Source organism: Tachypleus tridentatus, chromosome 1 (assembly GCF_004210375.1).
Source record: "Tachypleus tridentatus isolate NWPU-2018 chromosome 1, ASM421037v1, whole genome shotgun sequence".
Lineage (NCBI taxonomy): Eukaryota > Metazoa > Arthropoda > Merostomata > Xiphosura > Limulidae > Tachypleus > Tachypleus tridentatus.
The window spans coordinates 123,541,971-123,565,165 of NC_134825.1; the positions used below are offsets into that span (position 1 = coordinate 123,541,971).

The 23,195-nt window shown below is 32.5% G+C and overlaps 1 long non-coding RNA gene across 1 annotated transcript in view; it reads left to right on the plus strand.

Moving 5' to 3' along the window:
- The first annotated feature begins 205 nt into the window (after nt 1-205).
- Nucleotides 206-23,195, plus strand: part of LOC143254164 (uncharacterized) — a 32,171-nt gene continuing 9,181 nt past the window's right edge. Inside the window, exon 1 of the long non-coding RNA XR_013030082.1 lies at nt 206-472. This is a non-coding gene — a long non-coding RNA (uncharacterized LOC143254164). The remainder of the gene's footprint in view (nt 473-23,195) is intronic.

Consider the following 23,195-nt stretch of genomic DNA (forward strand, 5'->3'; position numbering starts at 1 on the left):
TCTAGTCTTACACTGCTAAATTAGGGACGGCAAACGCAGATAGCCCACTTGTAGCTTTGAGCTAAATTTAAGACAAACCGAACTTTTAACACTTACTATTTAATATAAAACATAGCTAACAGATGGAGACACCTTGAATGTTTGACTGCGAAATGAAACGAATTGACATAATAGTGTTACACCCGCCACGAGTATGGAAACATAAGTTTAGCAGTGTGAGCCGTCACACATGCTTTGAAAAATATTAAAAACAACAACAACAGTAAAAGTTATTGAAAAATTAATGAACTGTTATAATTTCAGTTTGTGAAATTTGTTTGCAAATATTAAATACTTCAAAATACAGTCAAAAGAAATGTGACCGTAATCGTTACAAGTAACCTTGGAACTACATGAAAATTGTATTTCAAGTATTGACTTAGCATCAGCTAAATATTAATTTCAGTTGTAACTGCAAGTGAATCCGGTTTTGGTAAGCAAACTAACTATATAGCTCTTTTAGTTTCTGTGTTCTATGTTGAATAAGAACCTTCTACGTTAATTTGGCATTAGTTTTCTTTCATTGTTGGCAGTTTTGTTTTTAGCCGTTATTTTACTTTTACAAATGGAATTTAATCAGTTTTTATAATTTAGTTTGCGTTCAATGTTATAATAATTTTGTAACTGAGGTCTAGTCTGGTCTGATATATAATATGTACGAACCGTGATGAATTCAATGATTTGTGTTTTGATACTGTTGAAATAAAAATACGGTCCCCAATTTGGAATCGTAGATCTACTATAAGAGCAACGGTCAGGTTAGATCACGATGGAGTTGCTAAAGTTCTCAATGTATATTACTCATTAACAAGCTTCTCTCTACTCTATCAATTCAACATGTGAGCTGGCCAAGTTGTGAACAAATTTTAATATAAAAGTTGTTTATACAAGACGTTTTTTCTCTGTTAGTGCAAAATTCTTCATATTAGTATTTCTCTAATATTCCAGAATTATTATATTCTCTAGTATTTCGTTATTTTGTTTGTTAACACTTGTTTTGAAAACATGTTTGTTACATGTTATTTATTTGGTAAACAATATTAGGTTTTTAATTAGGCATGCTTTTTTTGTTAACCGTAATCTTTGTAGATATCGTATGAATATTTAGCGTATATCATTTAAGGAAATACAGGATTAAACCCGAATTTTCAAATTTTCTAATACGAATCCTTGTTTTATTATACCATTACGATGCTTCACGGATGGCGTAAAGTGTTTTTTTTTATTTGTTTCTTTTAATGCAAAGATATTTAATGGAAAGTTATCTACGCTCTGTCCACCACTGCAAATGGTACTCCAGAATTTAACGTTGTAAGTCCTTAATCTTACTGTTGACCCTTCGAAGGACCAAAGCAATAGTGTGTAAGTCTGCATAATAAGATCAGTATCTAAATATGACAGAAATCTTGCATCTATGTCTTCATAAACATTACTTTGTCTGGTAATTTGACATTGAGTTTATCTTTATAAACATTACTTTATCTGATAATTTGACATTGAGTTTATCTGTTTAAATTTTTTAAATCTTATTTTTCTTTCTTTTTTTGTATATTATAAAAAAAATAATCAACTGACACCAGAAGATACTCATAAAAAAAAGGTTTAATGTTTATTGATTAAAGATTACTTTAAGAAGCCACATATTTCGAAGGTTCCATTCATCAACATGACTGACTGAGTGAATTTTTAAGAAATGGTTTGACGTATCGACATTGGCATCTTTATGGAGCATTCCAAGTGACTAAGATTGAGGATGAAGAAAACGTATTATGTAATTGGTTCTTAAAAGTTTTTGTTGAAAACAGTAAATATAAGAATCTCTGTATGTGTACGTGTGTATATATATATATAGTGTATAGTAGTTGAAATAAGTCGCAATATTTGTATGAAAATGTCATACAAACTTTCCGACATTCAGCATATGTCCTCAATTCTGCTATTACAAAACCAACAGTTTCCGTAATAAAAAACTCGCAATTTTAGAGCATTTTACCGTAAACAAAGGAACTTGAAACGTTTAGATATTAAATAACTCCAGAAACAGTAAACCATAAATGCTGTTTTATTGTAGTAGGAAACATGCATATTATCATGAAATATGGACAAGCATTATACTTTTATTGCAGTATAGCTTAAACAAAATATGCTTTGAAAACTGTGTAGTGATTTCTAAGCTGAATATCCTATACAACTTTAACTATAATCCAAATTTTCCAGTGAGACTAGACAAGAAGTTTTTATCTATTTAGGAAACAATCTTTCCACGAATGGTTTCAAGCAGAAAGTCTTCCTGATAATCACAAGATGATTTGTCAATCTTTTCAAGTCGATGTAGTGTTAGAAACGTGAGCTGATTGTTTATTATCGATTAATCTTGAACTATTCTAGATAGTCTGAAACATTGTGGTAAATATAGCTTTCTTTATCAGCACTAAATTCCGAAAAAGAATAAAACTGGTTACGCTCCTGGAATTATATATTTATAATTTTCCTCACAGATCTGAAATTTACTGCTTTGCTGCATATCCTTAAATTTCACACACAATATGCTAAGGTGTAACGAATACAATGTTCAAGTTTTTGGGATCTTAACGCCGAGATCTCAGGTATAATATATTTTAAAATAATAACACATGTTTATTTTGTATTTTGTAAACATGGTTCTTAATGTATTTTATTTAAATTTGATTTAATAAATACAATAATTCAATATTATTCATATTATGTTCCAGCGAACTTTTTAGGGCTGGTCAGTTAAGGCAGCACATTAAAATTATCCACAACTGTTTTTCTTCTTACTTCATATTGTTATTGAGTTTCATAAAGTGATAAACAAACTTCGAAGTAAAATGAAAGAACGTATAATTCCTGTTTTCAGTGTATGGTGAGTACATATATTAATGAGTTATACTATGTTTTTACTAAATTTTCTCCTTAACGAATTAACTTTGTCTTTTCATATTCAAATTCTTAGAGTTTTATTTATATTCTGTACTTATTACATTATGTTAAACAAGAATAACAATTTTTTTTTAGAAATAAAGTAACTGTTCTCTATTTTATATTTCTTGCCTAAAATACCTCAGATTTCTATTGAATATATTGTAAACGTAATTGACAGTGTATTTTGTTTTTATCTATAAAATACGATAATGCTATTTATGTTTTATGAAATAAAAAGTTAGTATTTTTATATTATATTAACAAACTGAAACATATTAACAGGAAGTCTAGCTTTATCAAATGGTAATAAATTAAGCATCTGAAAAAAATGATACAAAGTATTTCATATTTTCAAAGCTTACGTTTACTCGTTAGTTTAATACTGACCTTGTACTTATAGTATGTTGTATGAGCTAATCTCGTTAATAAAGTCTTCTTTCGTATTTACTCTGTTTTATAGAACTATAATAATGGGAAATATTGTCCCTCAGTGGCTCAGCGGTATATCTGAGAACTTACAACATTAAAATCCGGGTTTTGATGCCGGTGGTGGGCAGAGCACAGATAGCCTATTGTGTAGCTATGTGCTTAATCCCAACCAACAACAAAACAACAATAATGGGAAATACCTAAAATGACTGAAAAACGTGGTCTTTGTGTGCATTATAAGGGTAACTGTCAAATCCCTTCATTCAACTAGTTAAGCCCGGCATGACCAGGTGGTTAAAACACTCGATTCGTAATCTGAGGTCGCGGATTCGAATCCCCGTCGCACCAAACATGCTCACCCTTTCAGTAGCGGAGGCGTTATAATGTGACGATTTATCTCACTATTCGTTGGTAAAAGAGTAGCCCAACAGTTTGCGGTGGGTGGTGATGGCTAGCTGCCTTACCTATAGTCTTATACTGCTAAATTATGGACGGCTAGAGCAGATAGTCTTCGAGTAGCTTTGCGTGAAATTTAAAACAGACCAAAAAATTAGTTAGTGGTGGACGTTACTAATATTAGCTAACTTCTCGTCCTCTAGTCTATCATTCGATTTTTAGAGACAACAAGCACAAATAGTTCTCAAGAAACTTTGATAAAAATTCAGCAAACATTACTTATTTTATAGTGAAATTATTGTTTAATAAATCTGGCGTTATGTTTAGAATGTGTGACTACGAGAATTTGCATGTGATGAGGTTACATCTGTTTAAAAATTAAATCACAGGTTTTCTATAAAGATATTATAAACCAAAAATGAAACATCCATATTTTCAGCCACTTCATCTAAACAATATTCTTACACTCTTGTGGTCTGGTTGCCATCGGAAGTAAAAAGAAAATAAACTTTGTAAAACGTTATCTAAGCTAGTATTTGTTTCACCAATAAACATTAACGGGAGACTAAACAGAGATTTATTCACTTAATGAATATCTTCATTTTTTTTTCAAATGTTAACAACCTATTTATAGCAACTGTTATTATGAAGTGTATTTTTGTTTGTATATTAAAATATGTTTGTGTTAAGAAAGAAAATTGTGCATATCAATCTTGTTGGCAAATGTAATAAATTTAATACATATCGAAATTCAATTAACTTATATGTTCAAATTTAAATATCTGGTTACTTGATATAGTAATACGTAAAGTATTTAACATAATAAGTAGCAGACTCGTTCGAGATAAATTATATTAAGTAACATAGGACAAAGTCAAAAATTAGATTTCAAGCTATTTTGAAAGTTTTTGTCTCTTCCTTTTGTATTTTCAAACTTCCTTGTCTCGATCTTGACATCTAGGATGCACATGACAGTATTTGGAGAGCAGTTCAATTCTGCAACAATTTGTCAGAGAGTCCAACCAGCATCACATAAAGCTTTTATGCAAATTATCTGCTCTACTAACAATTCTCTACACATTTTTCGGGCACTGACATGACGACAAAACGTGTATATAAGTGTTGAGCACTGATTTTTATCAAGGTTTATTTTTATAGTGTTATTAACTTAATACTATAAAGTATATACCGGTACCACATGCTAGCTCCTTTATAGCGTCTTTCTGATATATAGTTAAGACATTGAATGGGTACCATGACAGTCATTTCAATCCCTTAAGTTGATCAGTATGTTCATTCAAACAGAAGACTTATGATATGCACTTGGTACAAGTGTGGGGGAATTATAAAGAATTGTGAGTGTTCGCTCCTTGACTCATTTAATAGTCAATATGGATCAGTGAAGCATTACCATAGTGTTGAAATTTACATTCTGTAAAGACATGGAAAAATTAGCCCTATAAAATAGAAAGAGTGACTAAATATTCTTTTGTGTTAATGTTTTTGTACAGTACTGTATATGGGCATTAGAATTAGTGTAGTTGATGATAACGAAAATATTCAGTGGTCAGCACATGGACTAGTACACTATTATTGTAAAGAGTACTTTATCTCATTATGTACCGTTATATTACCCTTTGACCTGCTTTACTGTTATTGGCTTTACATTCAACATGTCGTTTGAAGCTAAAAAATTACTTCTAAGGGCAAAAGGCGAACATATTTATTTATTATACCATTTCCTTTCACTACACAATTATTATTTGTTTAGTTTTAAGAGTGTAGTTGAATCATGTATTTAATATTTGTAGAAATTTCTGTTTATCATTTACTTTGTAAATATAAATTAGTATGGAGAAACGCGGTTGAATGAGAGATTAAATGTAGAAAATTCTGCTGAATATTTTCTCAACCTTTCTTTCAATTTATCAGTTATCTTTATAAATTACGAACAAACATCTCTGTGTGTTACATATCCTGACGAACCAAACCAATTAATGTTAAACAATGCCATTATCACCGGGTTAATAAACTTATCTTATGCTGCCTGTTTAAATACTTTGTTTCGATAATTGTTCTTTAAGACTGCACTCACCCCCCGCTAGTACAACGGTAAGTCTCCGGATTTACAACGCTAAAATCAGGGGTTCGATTCTCTTCGGTGAGTTTAGCAGATAGCCTGATGTAGCTTTGCTATAAGAAAAACACAAAACACAAGACTGCACTCGCCAATTTATCCAGACAGATCATAGGTGGTGGGTACTTTCATTTGTATCGCAATAAATAACTTATAACCTGAAAATTTCTCTCAAAGTATCCAGGTGAATTTCGTGAGGAAGGTTTAACTTTTGCATCCCACAATTAACTGACAACATTTTATATCTTGTTTACTAAACTTTCTTGCTTTATTTGGAAACAACATCATCCAAAACTTGCAAAGGTATTTATGAAATTTTAGGAGCTAAACAAATTATTTGGGCCCGGCATGGCCAAGCGTGTTAAGGCGTGCGACTCGTAATCTGAGGGTCGTGGGTTCGCATCCCCATCGCACCAAACATGCTCGCCCTTTCAGCCGTGGGGGCGTTATAAAGTTACAGTCAATCCCACTATTCGTTGGTAAAAGAGTAACCCCAGAGTTGGCGGTGGGTGGTGATGATTAGCTGCCTTCCCTCTAGTCTTACACTGCTAAATTAGGGACGGCTAGCACAAATAACCCTTGTGTAATTTTGCATGAAATTAGCTTTGTGCGAAATTCAAAAACAAACAAATTACTTTGACCTGAGTAATTCAGTAACCAACGCAACTGATTACTGGCGAACCGTTTTCCAAATCAGTTTGTTTACAACTAAAGTGCCGTGATGTAGAAGTAATTAAACTGTTATTAACGATATCCACAGATAATCTTACACACATTTTTTGGCTACCTTTTATTCTTGGATATGATGTTATTGGTACATAATAATAGATGTACCCTTGTCCTTCACAAATTATTATATAAATAATTTGAGTAATTAATCCGTGTTCTTCAAAACTATCATTTCGAACACTTATTAAATGTATAACACTTCTGTTACCTACTTATCTTACATTTTCTCTCTAACCTTGTACATGCTAAAACTCTTAATTGGTCGATATTTTTATGATGAAATCTATAAATACTCTCGGGCCTACACCTGCCATTAATGGCAACATGTTTCACGAAATTTAATCCTGCATTCACATCACAATTATAAGTGCATATTTCTAAACAGAAGCGTGGAAAAGTCGAATAGTTTCTGTGTCTATGATTACCTATTGTGTGATGGTACCTCCACGTGAACTAGCTTTCGAAAAACTGAAGTTGAGAGTCCTCCATTGTCCTGTTTAACGTTCATATCTAAAAGGTTAGCTGACCCTTTGTTTCCATCTCTAAGTAATCGTATAACTCTGATGATTGGATTCATTGGATTAATATATTTTTGTTGTTTTTTTTCAAATTCTAATAAAGTCCTAGTATCAATCCACTACACTAAAAACGTGTCATCTACATATCTTAACCATACTATAGGTTTCATCTCAGATGTGTTAAACATGCCCATTTCAAAATTAAATACAAATAATTCGCAAAAGAATTGATTGTTTATAGTTAAGCAGAAAGGGCTATTTGCGTTCTGCTTAAAATGGGTATCGAAAGCCAGTTTGTAGCGTTATAAGTCTACAGACATATTGCCTGCCACTGCGGAAGGGCCCGGCAAGGCCAAGCGTGTTAAAGGCGTTCGACTCGTAATCCGAGGGTTGCAGGTTTCGAGTTGGTGATGACTAGCTGCCTTCCCTCTAGTCTTACACTGCTAAATTAGGGACGGCTAGCACAGATAGCCCTCGAGTAGCTTTGTGCGAAATTCCCAAACAAACAAACAAACAAACAAACAAACAAAAGCGCAGATAGCCCTCGAATAGTTTTGCGCGAAATTAAAAAACAAACAAGCCACTGGGGGTAATTCACAGGAGAGACTTCATCACTAAATCTTTATCTGTTTAAAAATAGAGTTCCCAACTTAAAATATACTTTTGACACGCGCTCATGAGTAAGCTTTAAAATTTTGTTTGCCTTAAACAGAGAAAATTTCTTATTCTCCTGTAATCCATTTTACGTACAAATCAGAGCCATCTTTACGGAAGCATTCACTGAGAGCAGAACAATGTCCAAAGAAACTAATTTATCAGTTAATTTTATAATTATCATGAAATTCTGTTAATAAATTTAAAAAAAAATTGTCTAATGTATATTCATAAGAATTTGTTGAAAACGATCATTTGAGTAAAATAAATTGAGATAAATGATGAAATGTTCCCGACATCAGCGAAGAAATAACCAACATTTGGAAAAACGTATAACAAACCACAACATTCCAGTAAACACTAAATTTATTCAAAACCAGGTGAAAACTAAAGTCCATACTATGTAACAACTAAACTGACAAACACAACACCAACATAATTTATAAAATACAACGCAACAACTGTCACGACTTCCTTATTGGAGAAACAAGCAGAAAAATGGAAACTAGATTCAAAGAACACAAAAAAAAAACCTTCACACATTTTTGAACACTGCAAATCAAATAAACATAGCATAACTGTAGAAAATACCTAGATATTAATTAGGAAAACAAATATAAACAAACGCACAACCAAAGAAGCCCTACTTATATAACAACTAAACCCAAAATTAAACCAATATAAAGGAACACCTTTGTACCTATACTAATTAATAACCTAACATCCAACTACAACACCCCTATAATCCTGTATCGTTTATATGCTCGTCCCTAAGACATGTGTCCAGCAACGGTCACTTGCAAAATCAAGTGAGTTTCTTGTCATCAAGAATGTTCGAAACTGTTTTAGTCCATCCTTAGTTAAATTTAAATTTAGACTTATCTTTCATGTCCAATAACTGATTGGCTACTTCTGTTCTAAGTGCTTGCTTTATACTATCCTTCACGTTTAATGTTTTGAAATATGCTTATGTTGATACAATCTTTCACCAAATAGTTGCTGTTAAGTGAAAAATTTAAACTTAAACTTAAAGTTTAAATATTTTTAGATAACGACACATTCTCATTTGATAAGTTTGACAGTTATTTGTAGTACTGATCGCGTAACGCTGGAGTCTTATTATCCGGTATATCTTTTAATCTCTCCTTTTATTTCTTAATTAAATTATTCAGTCTTTATCAAACAATTTCATCCCATTATTTATTTTGAGTTTTTTACCCAACTATACAATGTCGTAACAAGTTTATTGTTATTTTTTGCATATTAAAAACGTTATTAAAAAGATAACATTCTTAGTTTTTAGTACTCAATTATATATATATATATATTTCCAACATCAAGAAAAACTCATAACATCACTTCCAAGCTGGAGTCTTTTGTCTGTTTAATGTCATTAGGAGGTTAACTTACGATTTTTTAATGTAATTTTAGAGATTTTTGTTTTATTTAAGTACATACATATATATAATTCTGTTTAATATTACTTTCCTGTTTGGTTGACAACAAATCTTACAGCTTTTTAAATATTTTTGCAATTAGTATTTTGGAAATTTTTTAACTAACTAATGACATTAACGAATTCTTAATGAAGGAAGTGATTTCTTTCAAATATCCATTCTCATAACCTATATATTTGAACAAATGAAGTTCACAACTTCTAAGATGATTTTTTTAACGTTTCGATCAAAGCAAAACAGAGGTTGTATTTGTGTAGACTTCTACAGGTTTTAACTGATAGACAAAAAAGGAATAAATTAAAAACAAAACTCACAGCCAATTATTAGGTTTCTTTTGCCTGACAAAATAGTGGAAGTTGATAGCAACTCTCGTACATAAAGTATTTCCTATGGCAACACTATGGCCTTCGGGTTTACAGTTACTTCACTGTTAAAGACCTCGACCACACCTAGAGTTAAAGTTGAGGCATTCAGAGATTCATATTATGAACACAGGTACATTAAGTTGAACAATTGTAATTTTCACAAACACTTTCTTGCCTTGTAAATCAGCCTACATATGAAATAATACGTTGTTAAAATAATTTTCTCACACTGTATACTATAACACCAGCTTTTATGCATAATTGCTAATAACAGTTATAGTTAAGTTTGTATTGAGCGTATCATGTGTGGCACATTAGTTATTAACATTTTTTCCTGCTAAATGTTCACATTCTATCGCTGCGAAACAATCTCGTGTGACTTCATGACGTTTTTCTTAATTTAAAACACAATTCTTTGATGTCTTATATGTGTTATGCGAAACGAGATAAGCAATCAAATTCCAATAGTTGTGAATCCTGTTTTAGTTAAGCATTATAATTTATACCGGACAAGCCTCTGATATATGTATTATGCTACGTACACTATGTATTAAGATTTCAAATAGTTAGAAATTTTAATTTTAATTTAGAAGTTAACTGAATGTCAACATGTATCAATTTTTATATTTACCAACAAGATTGATACATATATTTTTTCTTAATACAAATAATAATAAAATTAATAGTAATGATTATTACAAATAATGGTTTTTATACAAGACTTTGAGAAAATTACAAATAATACTGAGTCTTCTGTCTGGTCGAAAACTGAATATTTTATCAATTTTTCACGGAGAGCTAATTAGTTCCATGTTGATATATAGGTACACTCCTCTTACTGGTTTGAAGCAAAGTTTTTCACCAACGGCAATGTCTAATGTCCTCGACGAAATACTAACGTCCGAAGTTGAGCGGTTCGTAACGTTCGAAACCTACAAACATTCATTGTCAAATATCTGTAGTTTTCTCATTAATAAACGTTAATTACAATTATAGCTTCCGAGGCTTACAATATACTGACAACAGAGACCAAACAGAATTCTATTACTGTCTCTCCGCATGTTACAGTGGGTAGCTTTTATTCTCGTTAAGCAAGATTCTAAATATCCAAAGATGTGCTAACGTTTTCATAAAATATTTAAAACCTGGAATAAGATTCAAAGCAACAACAGGAATTTTCTGTTTATGTTTTCTAACCAGTTAACATCTGTAACAAGTCTTACAAAACTGAGAAGCATCTTGCTTAATTTTTGGCCAAAATACATGTCTCATAATTTTGTCACAAGTCTTGTTAACACCTAAATGACTTTCTATGGGTGGTTCATAGGCAACTTTTAATATTTCAAAACGATATGCTTTTGGAACAACAATTTGATAAACTACAGCCCCGTTCTCTGAAGCTGATACATTTGGTGGTCTCCATTTTCTCATGAGCAAACCACTTTTGAAAAGTAATCATTTGAAACTTTCTCTAATTCATTCTTGTGGAGTGCATGTTTAAATAGTGAAGAGATCTTGGTGATCAGTTTTCTTCTAGCAAACGGAATTTCACCACGTGAATCAGATCTATAACGTCTATCATAGTTACTCATCAATGAATTGTCAGTAGAAGAATTATTCACAAGATCCCGTCGGATCTAAAACATTTTGAAACAAGTCTATAATATCGTTTTTGTTTTGTTTTGGCTTAATTTCTAACCCTGTGCTCGAATCACAGCAAACGAGGGAAATACGTTTGGATTCTTCCTAACAATAACATCATCCTTAAATGAAACATAGACTGGCTCACTGACAGTCTAGGTTAGGCAATAGATTTTCCCTAAACCAAATCGATTCCCAACAGCAATGATACAACCTTAATTGGCAGAGTAGATTTTCCTTCAACCACAACCGGTCTCATAACTACAGTCATGTGAAAAAGGTAGAATACCCTACCCCCTAATAGCTAGTATTACCCCCTTTGGCTGAAATAACTGCAGTGAGACGCTTCTTGTAGCCATCTACCAGTCTCTGACATCGGTCTGAAGAAAGTTTGCCCCACTCCTCAATGCAGAATTCTTTCAGCTGTGAGATGTTTGAGCGGTTTCTTGCATGTACAACCCGTTTCAAGTCACCCCACAGCATCTCAATGGGATTAAGATCTGGGCTTTGACTCGGTCATTCCAGGATTCTCCATTTCTTAGTTTTCAGCCAGTCCTTGATGGATTTACTAGTATGTTTTGAGTCATTGTCGTGTTGCAGAGTCCAGTTCCGTTTCAGCTTTAATTTTCGTACAGATGGTCTAACATGATCCTCAAGCACCCTCTGATACACAGTAGAATTCATGGTAGATTCTATGATTGTGAGCTGTTTAGGTCTTGCTGCAGCAAAGCAGCCCCAAACCATGACACTTCCACCTCCATGCTTTACAGTTGGAATAAGATTCTTTTCATGTAATGCTGTATTTGGTTTACGCCAAACATGTCCTCTGTTCTGGTGTCCAAATAATTCAATTTTGGACTCATCTGTCCAAAGAACTTTATTCCAGAAGTCCTGATCTTTGTCTACATTTTCTCTGGCAAACTTCAGTCTGACCTTGATGTTTCTCTTAGAGAGCAAAGGTTTCCTCCTTGCACACCTTCCATGTAAGTTAAACTTGTGCAGTCTCTTTCTGATTGTAGAGACATGCACTTTCACATCAACAGTAGCCAGCGCCTGCTGTAGGTCCCGTGATGACATGTTAGGGTGTTTGGAGACCTCTTTTAACATCTTGCGGTCTGCTCTTGGGGTGAACTTGCTTGGACGCCCAGACCTGGGCATGTCGGCAGTTGTTTTTATAAGAATCCTCAACTTTAGTGGATTTAACAAGTACAGGTTTTTGCTGAGATGTTAGGAATTTTCTTTTATAAAAAAGTTGTTTTATAGCTAAAGTGTAGTCAATGGAAAAGCAGCTGCTTCCTGTAGCGTTTCATCCAAGTAAGTTTTGAGGTTCCTTTTTCGTAATAAATATAGTGGTTATTTTTGTTTTGTTACAATACTTACTCTTTAACTATTTCTCGTTGTTCTATCCGCTAAATCAAAGCAATTTCATTTAAACATTATTCATTTCCAGTATATTATTTACTTTAATATGTGTTTCATTTAAGCAGGGGCTTTTGATACTAAGCCCTTAAACCTCCAATTATTGTGGTGATCTACTGATTGTGTGTTACTTTTATTATCAGTAAAGCGTACCAAATTGTATACAGTTACAGTATGTAAGAACGATCTGCAAGTACTAATGCAGCGGTGTGTGTTTTGATATTATGGTCAATATGATTCATGGCGACTCTCCACCAGTCGACAACGAATGTTGCCTTAGCAGCTTTAAGGCCTTATGGGTATGTCATAACTTTTTGCAAATATTCATGTATCAAAATTGATAGATAACTAGACCTAAAGGACAACATGATTCAAGTTAGAAGCTTTAAAGGTAATACATGGAAGCACGAATCCTTGGAAAGATTCAGACAACAACAAACAGCAAAACAACGACTTAAACCGATTCGTGTCAATGCTCATATTCCTAATAAGAGGGTTATGGTTACAAATGAGAACTTCTTGACATACAAAACAAACAAATAAAAAATAACTGCACTGCGACTCATATCGGCTATAGTTTCCAAGTATTCTGCTGATTTAATATTAAAAATTATTTTAATATATTGTAACCAACTCACTGTATTATGACTAAACAGTGTGAACTATAACATCTAGTTTCCATATTAAAAATTCAAGTGTTTACTGTACTGTTTTTTATATATTATAAGCCAGGAATACAAGATTAATTATTGTAATTATCAACATCGACCTGAAATGTCATTAAAAAAGTAGTTATAACTCAGGTTTGAATTATCTAAAAGCAATTAATAATATCTTCCTGTTTAATTCCCACAAGAGGCATTGACTGTTTCAAACATACAGTCAGTCTTTTTTTTATAATGTAGTTCTGTTGATAAGACCCTTAGTTGGCCTGGCATGGCCAAGCGTGTTAAGGCGTTTGACTCCTAATCCGAGGGTTGCGGGTTCGGATCCTGGTCGCACTAAACATGCTCGCTCTCCCAGCCGTGGGGACGTTACAATGTTACGGTCAATACCATTATTCGTTGGTAAAAGGGTAGCCCAAGAGTTGGTGGTGGGTGGTGATGACTAGCTGCTGCCTTTCCTCCAGTCTTACACTGCTAAATTATGGACGGCTTACGCAGATAGTCCTCGAGTAGTTTTGCGCGAACTTCAAAAAACAAACAAACAAACAACAAGACCCTTAGTTACCAGGAAAAGTACTTCAACACAAACACAAAATCTTGTCTCAGGACTAGGCAAAATGTGTGTTTTTTTCTTATAGCAAAGCCACATCGGACTATCTGCCGAGCCCACCGAGGGGAATCGAACACCTGATTTTAGCTTGTAAATTCGTAGACTTACCGCTGTACTAGCGGGAGGCAAGCAAAAAAAGATAAATAACCTTCTTTTTAAAGAACATAATACCATATTACTTTGCTCTTGTTCAGTATTTTTTTTTCTTATTTTAAGAATTTAAAGCTTTCGTTTTAAAAAGATTTAGCCTTGTAATACAACAGATTGTTCAGTGATCGCATAAGGTTTTGTTTGTTTTGAATTTCGCGCAATGCTACACGAGAGTTATCTGCGCTAGCCGTTCCAAATTTAGGAGCAAAAGACTAGAAGGAAGGCAGCTAGTCATCACCACCCATTGCCAATTCTTGGGCTACTCTTTTACTAAAAAAGAGTGGGATTGACCGTACATTATAACTCCCCCACGGCTGAAAGGGCGATCATGTTTGGCGTGAAAGGAATCCTAACCCACGACCCTCAAATTGTGAGTCGAGTGCTTTAACCACCTAGCCATGCCGGGCCACTTCGTAAGGTGATAATTATAATAATAATAGTTCTGGTGGGACAATATAAGTCTTGAGATTTACAACACTAAAATCAAATATTCTATTGCTTTCGGTAGACACAACACATAACCCGATGTGGATTTGTTATAAAACGCACGCACTCACACACCAAAATATATAATAAAGCGCTGTTATGATAAGATTTAAGTTATTTACGCGAAACTAAACGAGTAATTAACCATACCTTATATGTCAATATTTTCATAGCTCATCCGCCTGACAATTTATTTGTGTATTAATTAACTCTTTCTCTACAAAAATATTTGTATTACGTGTAGTCCGAACTACGTTTATATATATATATTTTAAATTATCTTGGTTCAAATAATGAAGTGTACAACACGAATAAGATGAATCAGGTAACAGGTGTATCAACTGGATAAGTTGTGTTTTTATCTACACTCCGTTCTTCACAACAGTCACAGTAACTTGGCAACGTATCTTACTCCTGTTTTACCTCAAATGTGGACACTTAGTTCTCATTATCTTTTTTATTCTCTCTTTTTTATATATGAGGTTTTTTATATCCAACAGACGTTTTGTTAGTAAATCGTTATGTCATCTCGTCATTTGACACTTTTTGCTGCCATTTAAAATGTTAAGTTTGTTGAAAGCTGTTATCTTTGACCATTCGCAACCAAGGGGAAAAAACTAATGGTCTATTCTTATCACAAAAGTGTCAAATCTATACAAACTAAGAACAAGATATTTAAAAAAAAAAAATGTAAGTTATCTTGTAAGTTTCAGTAATATAGATGATGTTCTGATGAAAATAAGACAATAAACACGTACATTGTGAAAGTGTTATTTTAATTAATTTTTCTAAAATATTTTATTACGAAGTTATCTGATTACTACACGTATTAAGTGTAACTCACAACCCTGAGTTATCATCATATAATATTAATAGTTATTTCATCTCAAATTATCGCATTGTATGAGCAAGTGTGATTTTGTTCGGTTGCAAAACTAATTTAAACAATAAGAATGTAATAAGAACAAATCAATGTTGGTAGTTTTAATTATGAAATTCTTCCGAAAATAACTAAATATGTTGTCTTATTCACTAATCAGTAATCAAATCCATCGTATATATTAAGTACTCGTAATCTGAAGGTTGTGGGTTCGCATTCCCGTCGCGCCAAACATGCTCGCCCTTTCAGCCGTGGGGGCGTTATAAGTAACGGTCAATACTAGTATTCGTTGGTAAAAGAGTTGGCGGTGGTTAGTGATGATCAGCTGCCTTCCCTCTAGCCTTACACTACTAAATTAGGGACGACCAGCACAGATAGCCCTCGTGTAGCTGTGCGTGAAATTTAAAAACAAACAAACAAGGAATTAAGTAGTTATGTGGAATTGTATCGACTTGTCAGTTATGACTGACATTTTCGAAGAGCAAAATATTAAAACCCTAATTTTTCAAATGCAACTGACTTTGCGTTTTTTTCGTTTATGTGAAACTCAAATAATTTATTCAATACTTCTACATAACTGTTGTTAACTTAACAATATCTCAAACAAGATAAATTTTACGTAGGCCCATAAGATTAATTTGTTTGTTTTGAATTTCGTGCAAAACTACAAGAGCTAGCCGACCTTAATTTAGCAGTGTAAGGCTAGAGGGAAGGCAGCTAGCCATCACCAGCCACCACCAACTACTGGGCTACTCTTTTACCAACGAATAGTGGGACTGACCTTCGCATTATAACGCCCTCACTGCTGTAAAGGCTAGTATGTTTGGTGCGACGGAAATTCTAACCAGCGACCCTCAGATTACGAGTCGAGCACATTAACCACCTCGCAATGCAGGGCCCAATACAATTATGCAAACAGCTCTTTCATTTTCGCACTTGTACTTTGTCCTATAAGCTAAATGTGTTCTGAAATATAAAGTTTTATAAATTAGAGCATTCGTAGTTTTGCAATAATGGATCAGTACTGACATAACATTGAGTAAACATTACACATATTTCTAAGTAATGTAAAAAATACAAATTTTCACTACACAAAACTGACCACCTCAAACTTTAAACGTTGTGTCCCTTCATAACATAACAAACATTCTGTCAGCGGTGTTAAGTCCTTTACAGTCTTTTGGGTAAACTCTGATAAATGTTTTAAAAGCCGCTATCATGAGTTTGTTTATGGAATTTTCGCACAAAGAACTATCTATACTAATCATTCATCATTTTCAAGTGATAGACTAGAGGAAAAACGACTAGGCAACACAACTCACCGCCACACCTTAGATTTTGATAAAAATATGAATACGTTAAGGAGAAAAATAAATGCCTTTATTTAAAGAGAGATAAACAAGGTGTAAATATTGGGTACCTTTTTCATATTATTCAAGAGAAAAATCAGACTGTGTGTAGTAAATCTACCTGTTAATCACTTTACTAACGCTAAGAAAATTTAAATACTGATGTATTCTTTTCTCACAGAAAACAGTAAGAATAAAGATAAACCATTTTCAAACTTACCCATATATAAAAAGTTTAACATAGTCTCGAAGTTGTGTCACACATCACAGACAGCATATATAAAAAGTTTAACATAGTCTCGAAGTTGTGTCACACATCACAGACAACATATATAAAAAGTTTAACATAGTCTCGAAGTTGTGACACACATCACAGACAACATATATAAAAAGTTTAACATAGTCTCGAAGTTGTGACACACATCACAGACAACATATATAAAAAGTTTAACATAGTCTCAAAGTTGTGTCACACATCACAGACAACATATATAAAAAGTTTAACATAGTCTCGAAGTTGTGTCACACATCACAGACAACATATATAAAAAGTTTAACATAGTCTCGAAGTTGTGTCACACATCACAGACAACATATATAAAAAGTTTAACATAGTCTCGAAGTTGTGTCACACATCACAGACAACATATATAAAAAGTTTAACATAGTCTCGAAGTTGTGTCACACATCACAGACAACATATATAAGAAGTTTAACATAGTCTCGAAGTTGTGTCACACATTACAGACAATCCCGTTAGCACGCCAACATACTGAGGAGAAAGATGCATTCTAGCAGCAGACTCTGTTACATATCATCGCTATTCTCGTTAGCACACTAACAGCAGCGGTAAAAAGATACATTTTAGAACATATGTTACTTTTCACGATAACAAACATTTTAAGAAACGTTTTGTTGAGTAAAACATGGTTAATTAATGCTATGCAGAAAAAGTGTAATTTCATTTAATGTTATCATTTCAGTCTTACCGAAAACGGTATGGATATGGATGATATGTCTTCATACGAAGTCACTTTTACGCATTCTGCTGAGACCCATATCTACATGAAAGCATAATCAGTATAGTCAAACAATATATTTATCGAGTGAGCTAAACCAGCATTTGTGGTACATCTTAATTTGTAACATAATTCAATTGACACTTTTATAATATATAGTTTGTACTAAAAAAGAATATTCGGGATTTTTATTCTAATACTCCTGTGGTACAATTAACTCTTAAAACATAAATATGTTTTTAATGTTTTCAACGTTTAGGGCGATTTTAAACGTTATTCTATTTATATCTACTTTTATACAAAATTTCCTATTTTTTATTTTCAATTTAACTTTACCATAGTGATGATCTTTGTAAGACTTGATACATTTGTAATATTCGTTTTATTTTTCTTTTGTGTTATTTTATCAACATTAATTAATTTCAGGCTAGAAATTCAGTTTATTTTAGTATCAATTTCCAAGAGCAGCGCGTTCTTATCAGCCGCTGGCATTTCATTCTATGTTTACTTTCTGACAGTTGGAACAAGATATCATTGAACGACAAAAAATCTACTATAGATTACTGTCAAAGAATTATGTTTTGTAATTAGAAACTTACATGACACCCGTGATGGCTACGTTCATTATCGTAATGAAATTTCTGTTTCTAGTTTATAAGAACAACGGAAATCCATAAGTTAAAGAAATTTTTAATTCAAGTTTGACCTGCTACGACTTCGGCAGCACGTCTTACTAGTTGGCTTGTCAAGAATTTCGCAAGAAGTGCAAAAATGGTTTTATTTCCGTTATTAGTGTAAATCACTTATTTTTGAATGATGAAAAATTGACCTAAGTGGAGAACAAGATATTGCTTTAATGATGATCAAAATGCAGCATTCATTAGCAATTCTTTTTTCTTTATTTAAAGCTAAACCTAACAATAAAGGCTGACTTAGTTAAATATATAAATGTTTACAATGTTTTTGAATGTCGTAGTTTGTAAAATCACGTACGTACAATATCTGATTGATTTTTTCCGGTTATTTTGAGGTTTTATTTTATATGGCTGCTGTAATATTGGTATCTTGGTAACAGACATATTGAAAAACACTTGGCAATTTATTTTGGTGTATCCACTCCGTAATGATAAGACTGTGACCTTGCGATTAGACAATAACGTCTGCAGGCTAGTTAAATATCAACTTCCTCATGTAATGACTATACTAGCACAACATGGCCATAAAGAATCGCCAGTTCAATGCTCACGAACCGAATGTGGATTTCAGGAAAGTAACTAGAGTGATTATGTGTGACTATACAGTAAAGAATAAAATTAATAAGGCATAGGACTTGAAGTTAAGAAAACTTGCTTGAAACAAGTAGATGGTGACAGATGTTTTAGTTTTTGTCACCACTGGTTACCTTAACACTTAACTCCGTATTTTATATGAGACTCAAGACACTGAAAGCTATTATTGACAAAGCGTCAGTAAATACTTTGAGGATTCTGTAGATAGTAAAGTTAACACAGATAAGTCATTGTTTAACAAATACTCAGGTTAATAAATAACTAGTCTACTTCAAGATTATCTACAAGGGTTAGTCTACCTTCAAACACCTAAAATTATTTACACTTTTAACAAAAAGAAAGATATAATTCCTTTAATTTGGGAATCCCAAACTTCTTGAAAGTAAAATCTTAAGCTTCTACACTAATAAAAGAGGCTTACATATTCTCGACTTTAATACCAACCTTTTGACACAAGAGAAAAAAGAGAAAAAAACTTTGACATCACAATCTCAAAAAAATATGTACAAAACCTTAATTATACACATCAAGAATAATATAAGCTACTAAAATTAACTGAAGTCTGAAATCAATAAACTCAAGACATTTTGGGTTGTAAGACGCGATTTTTCCTAATTGAGTACCCATGAAATATTCTCTGTTAGATTTAAATTTGGAAAACTTACGACGAATAAATAGTTTTTTTATCTACTCAAACGAAAACCATCTATTACGTCATGTGTGATTGTGTGACTGCTGTTGCCTGTAAAATAATAATTTCAGACAGAATCCGAATTTATTTTGTTCTGTTTTGTTTTTTTGAGGTCTACATCACGTCTTATCACCGAGAAGAATGTTTCTTCCAGCAGAGGGTAACAATTACTTTTTGAAATTATAACACAAAGCTTCTCAATGAGCTATCCCTCCTCTACAGGTATCAAAATCCAGTTTCTAGCATTGTGAGCCCACAGACATATCGGTGTGTGATAGCACAAACTCTCACGGTAGACATCAAAACAGCACATAATAGTAACTGAACTGGACGAGGGAGTGAGGATGATAAAAAATATAAATTTGTTGTAACTTCGGGGGAATAATTTCTTATGTACTATTTTAGCATTTTATACATATTTTACATTTAATACACTAAAACATGAAAGTGAACATCACCATATATCTTCTGAAATCTGCGGGTGTTTTCATATAGCAAAGCCACATCTGGCTATCTACTGAGTCCACTGACGACAATAGAGCCCTTGATTTCAGTGTTGTAAATCTGGAGACTTGCCGCGGGGGAACTTGAGGTCTGTGAGGAACACGTAGTAGGGTATTTCGATAGAAGAAGAGAAAAGTGAAATCATTTTTAGATTTCACTAACTCAGTAAAAAATATTTCTTGGAATTTTGGTTTCTGATAACTCACCTGTTTCTTTAAGTAAATCGATAGAATCATTGAGCCAAAGTTTCAGCCTCTTAGTTCTTCTCAGTGTTAGGGTTTCGTCGACATAACAATGCATCTTGTGTTTTATGTAGTTTACAAGGGAAGGACTGAGAGAGGTCAGCATATTAACTTTGTAACTTACTTATGTGTTATAATGGACAGGCAAACAATTCAGTGTTTTACTGACACTGAAAATGCAGTGTTTTATGATCGACTATCACTCTTTGTGTTATATTTAACTTCACTGTTTCAACGCAGTTATAAAGATATTTAAGGAAGATTATCACCAGAGAGAGATTAAGTGATGTTGATTGACATTATGACACTATTTTAACAAATGTTCTTTATTTTTACTCATCTTTCCCTTAAACCTTATTAAAGTTAAACGTGTTTTTATTTAGACTTGACTCGTATTAACATACATAATATATTGTATTCATTGCTGTAATCAACAACATCCTGTCTTTTATACATCTTTCTCAAACCCAAGATGAACAATTATTTCTTTCTTATCTTGTACATAAGTTTTGGTTCAAACGTTTCATAATAATAGAGGGTTCCTAATCGATGTTCCTTATCCCTCATCTCATAGCACAGAGAAAAGTAAAATTTAATGTGCATTTTGGATAAAATTTACACGCGAATGGATCCTTTTTACATTTCCAGCTTTTCTGCCAAACAAAAGAGAGTACTGTAATCCCCAATTCCTTAAAGACAGGCCATAAGACAATGGTTTTTGTTGCCTTTAATAATCCCAACCGATGCTCCTTAACCCTAAATTCATGACACCAAGGACATTAATTTCTATGTGCGTGTTTGATAAAATATCTATTCGAAGAGACATGTTTCACATTTCCAGCCTATGGCTTAAAAATATGGGTTGTAACTACCGTTTTATTATCAGTGAAATCAATTCATTAACTTTATTCAGTGAATAACTGTCAACCTAAAATGTACTCAAATTTAACTCGGTTGACTGTATAACAATTAAATCACAGTATTGTTAACACTTTATTGCTGTTTGACAATAGTTAATACTCGTACATCTATTGGATTATTTTGAGAACCTGAAAGCATATCAGAACAGTATATGGTAGATTGTCGAAAAGTTGTCTAATTTAACTATAAAAAGAATCACGCATTTTCTCCAAATTGGAATTTATTTCTATTTGTAATAGGAATATTACAAATCTTCTTCCAAAAATTTGTGTTATTTTTGGCAAGAAATTATCAGAAAATGTGCGTAACTAACTGAAGTTTCCATAATAGATTAAAATTATCTCATTAAAGACCTGTATCATTGTGTTCATAAATTTTGGTCAGGTTCTTTAACAAAAGATACAATCTCGAAGAACAACACCTCATTAACAAATTCTTATGTTCTACATGGTTTAAATATTGCCGAAATAGATTAAATAAACTGTAAGAAACATTATACAATTTTAAGGCTACACTTTATGTACTTATTCCTAGATAGAATGGCTGTTTAATAAATAACACAGTTGACTTCATGTTCGTTTTGAAATGGTACTTCCAGTTTGTTGTATTTTTTAACGGAAGCATGCGTTGTAAATTAATTTATATTAGTATATTTTCACAATAAGTGTTTCAACTGTTTGAGATACGGTATAAATATTATGTTCAATTATGTGTATCATAAAGTTCACTTACAAATTAATAATTTAAATTAGCATATTTGTGTTTTGTTATTTGTTTTTTTAAGGTTAAGCTAATAAATATTTAAAACTACCAATCGGCTTTGTAGAAAACATAGCACAATTAAACGAATTGGAATAGTATATATTCAAAGTTTGAGTATGTTCATAAACTTTTATGAAAAAGTTGGATACGGTATTCCGTAGTCGTAATGAAATTCACGTTTCTATGTTATAAAAAGATAATTTAAATTATGTGCTACTACGTATATTTTTTTTATAATTAAATAACAGTAGTATGCGTACACATTGGTAACATTCACCACACAACAGAATAAATTTTTATTTTAAGCATTATTTTTCAAAGAATGTAAACAGATTATTGTCGTAAGAGTTACAACACGTTGCTTTAAACAAAATAGTTTCGGTTTTTTGAAGACCACCGAGAAGTTTTCTTACAATCTGCTTTAACAGATTTGTATTTTAAGTTTTTTTTTATTTACTACAGATTTTATATATTTTATATGTTTGTCGAACGAGTGAGTACAGCCACAACTTTCATACAAGAATATTCATTTCCTTAACCATAATTGTTTGAGGTAAACATCTCGATATTTATTTCAGTTTTCAACATCAATTTATGACATTCGACATTGAGCCAAGCTGACAAAAATAATCTTAGTATAAGATCAATACAAACAAAAATGTTACTGAGTACATTTGTTTGATTTTTTATAGCAAAGTCTAAGTAATATCTATCAATAGGAGGATATTATCATGAAGAAGCTGGAAATAAATAGAATCAGTGACGACTATCTATATAACACAATTTAATCCACCTATAAGCAGCTATATCACACTAGAATTCATATGAACTATAATCAACTATTCACCACTGTACCAAAATGTATACGACCTATAAACAACTATATTTAAAACAAAAATC